This window comes from Eptesicus fuscus, chromosome 10 (assembly GCF_027574615.1).
Source record: "Eptesicus fuscus isolate TK198812 chromosome 10, DD_ASM_mEF_20220401, whole genome shotgun sequence".
Lineage (NCBI taxonomy): Eukaryota > Metazoa > Chordata > Mammalia > Chiroptera > Vespertilionidae > Eptesicus > Eptesicus fuscus.
The window spans coordinates 86658560-86667931 of NC_072482.1; positions in this window are offsets into that span (position 1 = coordinate 86658560).

The window sequence follows — 9372 nt, forward strand, 5'->3', positions numbered from 1 at the left end:
GTGTGGGGGGGGGGGGGGGGGGAGCCTGGCAGGCCCTTAGAGTATTATCAGTTCTTCATTTCTAATATTCAGATGTCATGTGATCTAACACACACTTTCTTGTCTTTCCTAGATGCACTATATATATTTGTTCATAAGTAAATCTATAAAATGTATATACTTTATTTGGTGGTTTTGCTATTTATAAATTTTATGTTTTAACTATTGTTCATTTATGGTTTGTTTTGGTGGTTTTATTCATCTGTATATCTCCATGTTAATTTGTAATAGAAATGCACTTCATAGTATATGTTGTTACTGATATTACAATACCTTGTAGGATAAAGATGCCTCTAAGCAAAAGCTAGTATTTAATTGCACAACTGAATAAGCCAGCTACATGTTGTTGTTTGCTCCTGACATGCTAGGCGAGGCCTCTATAAAGAAAACAAATGCCTTTTCCTTATGCATTCCCCCAGCTGCAAACGCATACCCCCATGCATGACTTGAGATCTGCACGCTGGCGTTTAGCCAGTGTACTCATGTAGCCAAGAAAATTTACATTGTAGCAAGTCTGAAACTGTTGTTTTGTGTGTGACTCAAAACCATGTTATTTTTATGTTTTTTTAAACACAGTCTAGAATGGGATGACTATGGCATTTTTTTCCAGAGAATACCTATGACTGAATTCTTAGGAACTATTAGCTAGAACTTTTTGATTTTCAAGCACTATCTACTGAGTCTATGAAGAATTTTTTTAGGGCCTTCAGTTGGCATATTTATAAAGATGCCGTGTAATAAAAGGATTGTGACAGATGGTTATGATATAACTCCTTTCAAGGGCGGATGAACAGAATGAAAAAAATTCCAGGTAGTTTAAAATTGAAACTTGCATGGGTCAGTCCCCTTTTCATTCCTGCGGCACCTTGGTTTGCACGCCTACGTGAGAGCACTGTTGCTCAGATGCTACTGTGAGCTTCCTGACATGTTTAGAAACTACCCGGTTAGAAGTTCATTTTGGATATAAGGTCTTTTAAGAATTACAGACTTTTTCCAAAGGACTGAATGAGAAGCAATTTTTTATTCTCACATGCATAGGAAAGAAACTCATAAAATACCGAAGTTTCTGGGGCAAACCCAAACGTAAGGAGAGAACTGTGGCGCAGTCAGTTGAAAGGAAAGGAAACAACTGCACACTCAGAGTAGCTGAGGAAAACGTTCAATACAGTGTGACGGCTGTGTGTATACAGTTACATTTCAACCTCTAAATCCTCTTCTACAGTATCTGTTGTGAATATGTCGGAAAAACAACAGTTAGGTCATTAGACTTACTACAATAGATTTAAGAGAGATGAAAATTTGTGAGTCTTGGTGATTATACTGAGCAGTTGTCAAAAGTTAGCACAGTTTGTCTTGGTGCTGGTTTTATTTCCCCCACAGCGAACTTCTTTTGTTTTTCTGTTTAGAAACAAAATGTATTAATTCATGCCTAAGTTGCACATTATTTGACATCCTTATTATAATTGACATCCTATTCCACCTATCCGGTCTTCCACTTAGGCTCAGCCTCAGATCTATAGGATTTATGACAAATGTATTATATCTAGTTAAGTTGAGTTCATTATTTTTTTATTGGCCTGTAAATAAAGATGGCATCTTCTACATTAAAAATGGTATCAATCTCAATTTTTTAATGAATTTTATTTCACATTAAATACTTTGGTTTGTTATTTATTTCTAGTAGCTTCTATTATTTGTACCAACAAGTCATAAAGTTCATACAAGGCCTGTGGTAGAACAATTTTTGGGGGTAGGAATTAACTCATTTGAGGAACTGTTTAATCTGAGCTAGTTAAAAGCATATTGGTTGGCCCGGCTGGTGTGGCTCACAGGTTGAGATTGACCTATGAACCAGGAGCGCACAGTTCGATTCCTGGTCAAGGCACATGCTTGGGTTGCAGGCTTGATCCCCTCTGGAGGCATGCAGGAGGCAGCCAATCAATGATTCTCTCTCATCATTGATGTTTCTGTCCTCTCCCTCTCTCTTCCTCTCTGAAATCAGTAAAAGTATATTTTAAAACAAAAAACAAGTTTGGTTGGAAGGAACTGCTGGAGCAACTGTAGGACCGGCTTCTGTTGGAACTTAGCAGATGGCAAAAACTAGTCTCCTTGGGTTGGTTTTGAATTACAAAAATTGATAGCCATTGTTATCTGTGAGGACAACACTGATAATTAGAAAATCAACCCTACTAGATAGTAAGAGGATATTCTATTTTACCATCGAAGCAGATATAATTTAGAAGTTCCCAAATTATTTGTAAAACAATTTTTAGAAACATCTGTAAACATGGCTCAGTTTTGTTTTTGTTTTTTTTACTTTTTTTCAGGAGTATTACTTGTTATGAACATTTAAAAATAATAATTTTTTTTTGTTATGGACTAACCTTGATTTAGTCCTAATGAAATAATGGTGACTATGTATCCGTTTAAGCTCCTAATTAAACAAGTAATTTGGAAAAGTCTTTTCCAGAACAATATCACGTTAGATTGTTGAGTTTATGAAATGTAAAAGATTATTTGTATTCTCATTGTTAACATTCTGTTTTATGTGGGATTATAAATTTTTTTAACTAAAAGGTAAATGACTGTGTTGGTGCTGAGGGTTGGTTTGATACTAAATCTTTCCCAGGTGTACTGTGAAAGCTGTGGTCACTGCTGTGGCAGCCCCGAGAAAGCATCTGTCATCCCCAGGAGGGCGCATGCGGACAGGGCCGCCCCCTGCTGCACTCTGAAATCTATTGCTGCTTCCCACAAGCTGCTGCCTGCCAACCACTGATCTTGAGAGGGAGCTTATGGCTTCTTGACTTTGGCTTGACTCCCTGACAGCCTTGCCAGACTCCCTAAAGTTTAGGTTGCTTTCACCCAGGCTTCCTGCCTCCCTTTCATTCACCTGGGGTCAGGCCTGCATGAGATCTGGTGGCCTCCGGGCCTCCGGCCAACCCCAGCTCCCTCCTGGTCTTTCCTCATCCGCGTTGTCCCTGTTTAATCCTTGACACGGCTGAGCCCTTCTTGGTCTTGTGTCTGCTTTTTGAAGGACCCAGACTAACACAGTGGACCAGGAGTGAGAGCTGAGGAAACAGGCTAATAGATTAGGAGTTGGCTCATCTCCCACCTGGAGGGGAAAGAGGCGGACATTCTGGTCTGTGTCTAGGATACGTGCATTGCTTGGCACAGGCCACGGCCCAGTTGCTGAATATTTCACAGATGGTGTGCGGAAAAGGGTTAACATTACAGGCCTGAACCTGTTATCCTTACAAAGACCTGTGTGCGAGGTCGCCTTCGGCTAATGCCCAGCAATGAGGATTTTAGGAGTGTTTCCCCCATTTCTTAACTGACAAGAGTTATTGACTGTGTCTGCGATGTTTGTACAAGCAATAGGGTTTATGCTGAACACTTGTTTTCCTTCTGGTAATCTGAGATTTTGGTGATGTGCCAGCAGAGTGCACCTATGTGACTGAGCCCGGTAAAAACCCTGCCTCCCACGCCCAGGCTCGGACCAGCTTCCCTGATGGACCGACGGACTCCGTACCTGTCACCGATCCCTGCGGGAGGAGTGACGCTTGTCCTGTGCGACTACAGGGACAAGACTCGGCGCTTGCGCCTGGTTTCCTCTGGTTTGTTCATGTGCCTTTCCCTGGGCTGATTCTGTTTGGTGTACTTTCTCTAATAAATCATACTTGTGAGGACACTTCTATGCTTAGTCCTATGGCTTTTTCTAGCAAATGACTCAATCTGAGGATGGTCTTGGACACTCCAGATACAGGTGGTAACTGGGCAAATGTCCTCATGGAGAGGAATTCTCTAGAAGTTCAATGACACATGCATTTGCTAAGTATGGGGAGAACAATGCCTACAAGAATAGCAAAGTTGGTTGGTTACTGCTGGGTTGTGTTGATGACCTGCAGAAGGATAATGAGACTGAGGGCTGTTAACACGCGGTTAGTGATGAGATAGGAGAGCCAGCGGACTCTGGGAAGCTTACGAGGAGGCCTGGGTTGAAACAGCTGAGCTTCAGGCTGGCCATCTCATCGTTACAGCCCTGGTACAGGAAACCTTGGGGACATCTGGATGGATACCCCTGAGGACGTGCCTACGCCGTTGGTCTTACAGAAGTACCCCACCTCTTCCCTCTGTTAGGCTAGAAAGTGCTAGAGACGCTGCCACCCAACCCCCACTATCCTATAGCCAAGATTAAATTCTAGCAAAACCTGGCTGTGGATGTGTAAGGGAGAAGACTAGACACCCAAAATGTAAGCATTAGTATATTCCAGCAGGGGTTGAGCAAGCGTTATTGGGATTGGATTTTGAGAGTGCTTGATCAAGGTCTAAATTCTCCAATTACAAGAAAAAATTCAAATTGGAAAAAAAATAATCCAGCAACAAGTTGTTTATAAGGAACGCACCTAAAACATAAAGACACAGTTTGAGAGTAAAGAGCCAAGATGGCGGCGTAGGTAAACACCTGTACTCACGGCCTCCCACAACCACATCAAAATTACAACTAAAATACAGAACAACCATCATTCAGAACCGCCTGAAAGCTGGCTGAATGGAAGTCCTACAACTAGAGAAGTAAAGAAGAAAGCACACTGAGACTGGTAGGAGGTGCGGAGGCACAGAACGGGCTGGTCGGGCATCCCCATGGGCTGTTTTTTAAATCAGGAGGGAGAGCACCTCTGTGGAGGCCGCCAGAGAGGAGCAAAGGGTCCCAGCCCCACACCAGCCCCATAGCCCAGGGTCTCAGAGCTGGGAAGAGAAGTCCCACAACCACAGGCTGTAAAAGCCAGCGAGGGTTGTGGCTGAGTGACTAGGAGGTGGCTGGAATCCCAGATATTCCTCTTCAAGGGCCCACACACAAACTTACCTGGTCTGGCTTCCTCTGAGCTCCAGGACCGGGGGACCCAGACACATACAGCATCGGGGCAGGAACTTGGGGCAGCTTTCTCCGAGACAGGGGTGCTCACAGGGGTCATTGTTCCTGTGCTGGGACCTTCCATTTCTCAGGGCTGACTGGCAGCCATATCAGCATGGCCCACACTGTTTGCTCCACCCTGGGGATTCCTTGAGACCGTGCCCCATCCAATTTGCAGCCCCATCCAAGCTGTTTGCAGCAGCTTTTCCATATGAATGGCCTGTCCTGGCTCAGGCTTCAGAGCTAAATTTTCTTAAACAAGCTGCAGCTGGTGACAGTGTGCCCCAAACCTATCAATAAAAGGCCCAAGACCCAGTATTAGCACCAGCCTGCCTTGCTTCACAGCTGGGCCTCGCCTGGGTACCTCCAAGCCCAATACAAATAGCAAATAGCAGCCCTCTGCAGATCCCTCTGTAGCAGCTGTGAGGTGGCCCCGGCCAGTGGCTAATTTTGTACTATCCTGGAGGCCCTAGAGCCAGTGTACCCAGTGAACAGGCTCAGACAATGCCAGATTACAATTCTACACATCCCTAAGTGGCAAACTCAAGAGGCAGACTCAGTGAGCACCAAAGCTCCACTGACGCAAGTCCTGCTCCATAGGGGTGTTTCCTGCACAGCAGCTCTCTCACTGTAGTCACAGCTGGTCCTCACAGCCAATTGGCCTGGAGGTCAACTCCTCCCAGTGATGCCAACAACAATCAAGGTTCAACTACAAGACTGTGCACACAGGGGTGCACCTAGAGTGCCCAGCTCTGGGTTCAATTCCCAGTCAAGGCACATACCTAGCTTGCGGATTTGGTCTGGGGCATACAGGGGGCAACAGATCAATGTTTCTCTTTCACATTGATGTTTCTCTTTCACATCAATGTTTCTCTCTCTCCCTTCACCTCTCTTTAAAATCAATAAAACATACCCTCAGGTGAGGATAAAAAAATCTGACTTGTAAATAGGAAGATAGATTAATGAACTATAAGAAGGAAAATTAGATATACAAAATGTAAAACAGACAAAAACTTGGATTCTATGACTTTGGAAAGGTAAAATTTGCAATTTGGTAAAGTGACAGCAGGGGGCAGCAGATTCCAAATGTGATATTTCTATTAAAGCTGAAAGCCTTTATGAAGATTATCAAATACAATACTCTGTCCTCGTATGCAACAAATGTGTTCAAATGTTTACTGTGTGGCCTCACGTGTAACACACAAGTTCAGTAGATAAAAGTACTCCATTATGAAGGTGAATAAACTGAGGACTAGAAAATTTATATTACTTATGGAGGGTCACACAGGTAGTGTCAGAGCCAGGACTCAAATCCCACTCTTGATTCTACTTTAAAAAAAAAAAATACATTTTTATTGAATTTCAGAGAGGAAGGGAGAGGGAGAGAGAGATAGAAACACCAATGATGAGAGAGAATCATTGATCGGCTGCCTCCTGAACACTCCCCACTGGGGATCGAGCCCACAACCGGGCGTGCACCCTGACCGGGAATCAAACCATGACCTACTGGTTCATAGGTAGTCATTCAACCACTGAGCCATGCCAGCTGGGCTTGATTCTACTTTAATAGACCACTTTCAAGGAGGAAAAGGGGAGAGATATAGATGAAATTGTCAGCTTTTCAATCTTTCTCCTCAATAATTATATTTCTATTTCTTAAATGATGCAAGGTTTGATGGAACCTAGGATTGATTCAGTTTTGATTTCAGAAATGATGGTTATAGTTGAGCTGGGTTTAAACTGCACTAGAAATAGTTTTTCTGTAGCTGAGTGTTAGAATGCCAGAACTGAAGTTACATTGTAGGCGCTTAGGTCCTAGAGACTATAGCATTCCAATCCCTCCAACCCTACACACACACACACACACACACACGACCTCTTCCTGTGTACACACAGCCCCCATATTCTTCAGTCTTTAGGAAGCAGAGCTGCAACAAGGATATTCGTGACGTCAGAGGAAGGTGTAAATCTCACTAGGGGCCTCCCTAGGGTTATCCTTGCCATTGTTCAAGGCAGTTTTACTTCCACCCGGGGCTGTAACAAGTGGGATGTGAGCTTCTGATGGCAGAAAAATAGTAGAACCAAAGAAAAATTAAAAATGGATTTTTTTCCAGGGGGAAAGACAAAATAAACTGCCAGCTACTGGTAAACTAGTCATGAACCAGTAGAGTAAAAGCATGTACAAAGGGGGAGAGATCAACCAAAGGACTTGTGTGCATTCATATGAGCCTATCCAATGGTTAAGTTCAACAGGGGGTTGGGGCATCCGTGGGGCGGGGTGTGGGATGGGAATGGGGGGATGAAGACAAATATGTGACACCTTAATCAATAAAGAAATAAAAAAAAAATAAAAAAAATAAACTTTGAAAAAAAAAAAAAGCATGTACAAAATAAGAAGTAAGTGGGAAATAGCCATGAAAGCAGAGAAAACTGAAAGGATAATAGACTATTTTCTTCAAGTCTATATGAATTTAAAATTTTAAATTTTAAAATTCTATATGAATTTAAAATTTTCTCAGAGAATGTAATTTATTAAAACTGGTGACAGGAAAAGATTTAACTTTGGATGGTGGGCACAGGGTGCAATATACAGATCTTATATAAATCCACACCTGAAACTTATATGTTCATATAGACCAATATCACCCCAATTAATAAAAATAAATAAAATAAAAATTAAACAGCCTGGCTAGAGTGGCTCAGTTGATTGAGCATGGTCGTGGGCACGAAAAGGTTGCTGGTAGGGCACCTGCATGGGTTATGGGTTCAATGTCTCTCTCTCTCTCTCTCTCAGCATATTCTTGGGTGAGGATTAAAAAAAATATTAAGCAGATTTCCATAGAAAAAATTGTCTGAGTGCTGCTCTCTCACACCAAATTACCACAATACATGGTTGCATGGGCCAATGCTACCACACCTTCATAAAGCTTATAATTCCAATGCTTAGCACTAGAAAACCTGGAAAGAGAAGAAAACTTCTAAATTGTTTTTGTCAAGCTAATAAAATTGATAAAGACTGACACGAAGAAAATGAAAGGCCTATCTCACAAAGGAATATTAATGCAAAAATCCTAAATAAAATGTTATCGCCCGGCTGGTATGCTGGGTGGATTGAGCATCCTCCCATGGACCAAGAGGTCCCAGGTTCGATTCCTGGTCAGGGTACATGCCCGGGTTTGGGGCTCGATCCCAGTTGGGGGATGTGCAGGAGGCAGCTGGTCAATGGTTCTCTCTCATCATTGATATTTCTATCTCTCTCTCCTTTTCCCTTCCTTTCTGAAATCAATAAAAATATATTACAAAAATAAAATAGAAAATAAAATATTATCAATATAAATAAATTCACCAACACTTTAGTGGACTTTAAATGGTGATGGAGACATGATTTGCGGTGGTGAATACATAATACAATATACAGATGATGTATTATATAATTGCACATCTTAAACCTGTATAATTTTATTAACCGATGTAACCCCAATAAATTCAATTGAGAAAAAAAAACCCAAAGTCTTGTTCTCCACTTTCTATCATGATTAAATCATGAGCACAAGGAAGAAAAGTGATGGATGGAAACACCTGCCTTGTAAAAATGTCTATTCTTATGGACTAATATTTTAATGCTAAAATATTTCCACTGGGGAAAATAAAGGCCTATTATAGAACAAACACTTTGATTAGTGTTGTCCCAATGAATTCTTATCTGTAATTCATTGGAACAAGGCTTATTCCCTGGAGGAAGGCACATTCATATCATTTTTACACATGAGGAACCTGGAGCTCAGGGTCATTTGTAATAACAGATTGGATATACAAATGGGAGATGGTCAGAACTCTATAAAAATAGATCTCTGATTCACAACCTACAGCAATTAATGCAAGAAACCAACCCATAATCCACAGTAACCAGCCCAGAAAGCCAACCTGCCATAAACCAGACCTAAAGGAAATTAGACCACTATTTCTGGTAACAATCCAGGAAATCAACAACAACACCTGTAATAATTGACCTCAAATCTCTAGGATTTGGTGAATAACTATTAGCTTTCCTAATTTTCATCCTCACTTCCAACTTAGGACCAACCAGAGAAAACCAAACATGTCCCCCTGATTAACAAGAGCTCCACTTCTAGTTAATCCCAAAGCCTCCCCCTTTTCCCACTGTAAACCTTTCCCACTCCTTGCTGCCCTGGAGTCTCTCTCTGCCAAAATGCAAGTGATGTGGCTGATTCCACTGCGGTAGCTAGCAAGCTCTTGACTAGCCTCTGCTTGTTCTAATCTGGTCATCTTCACTGATTCCCACAACTCGCCCAGCCATCAGCTATTGTGAGGCCGATCAGGGTTTGGAACCAAGACCCATCTGACCCCAAGCCCATGCTTCTTGCCCGGTACCACTTGTCTGCTTTTGGAGCCTGAGCCAC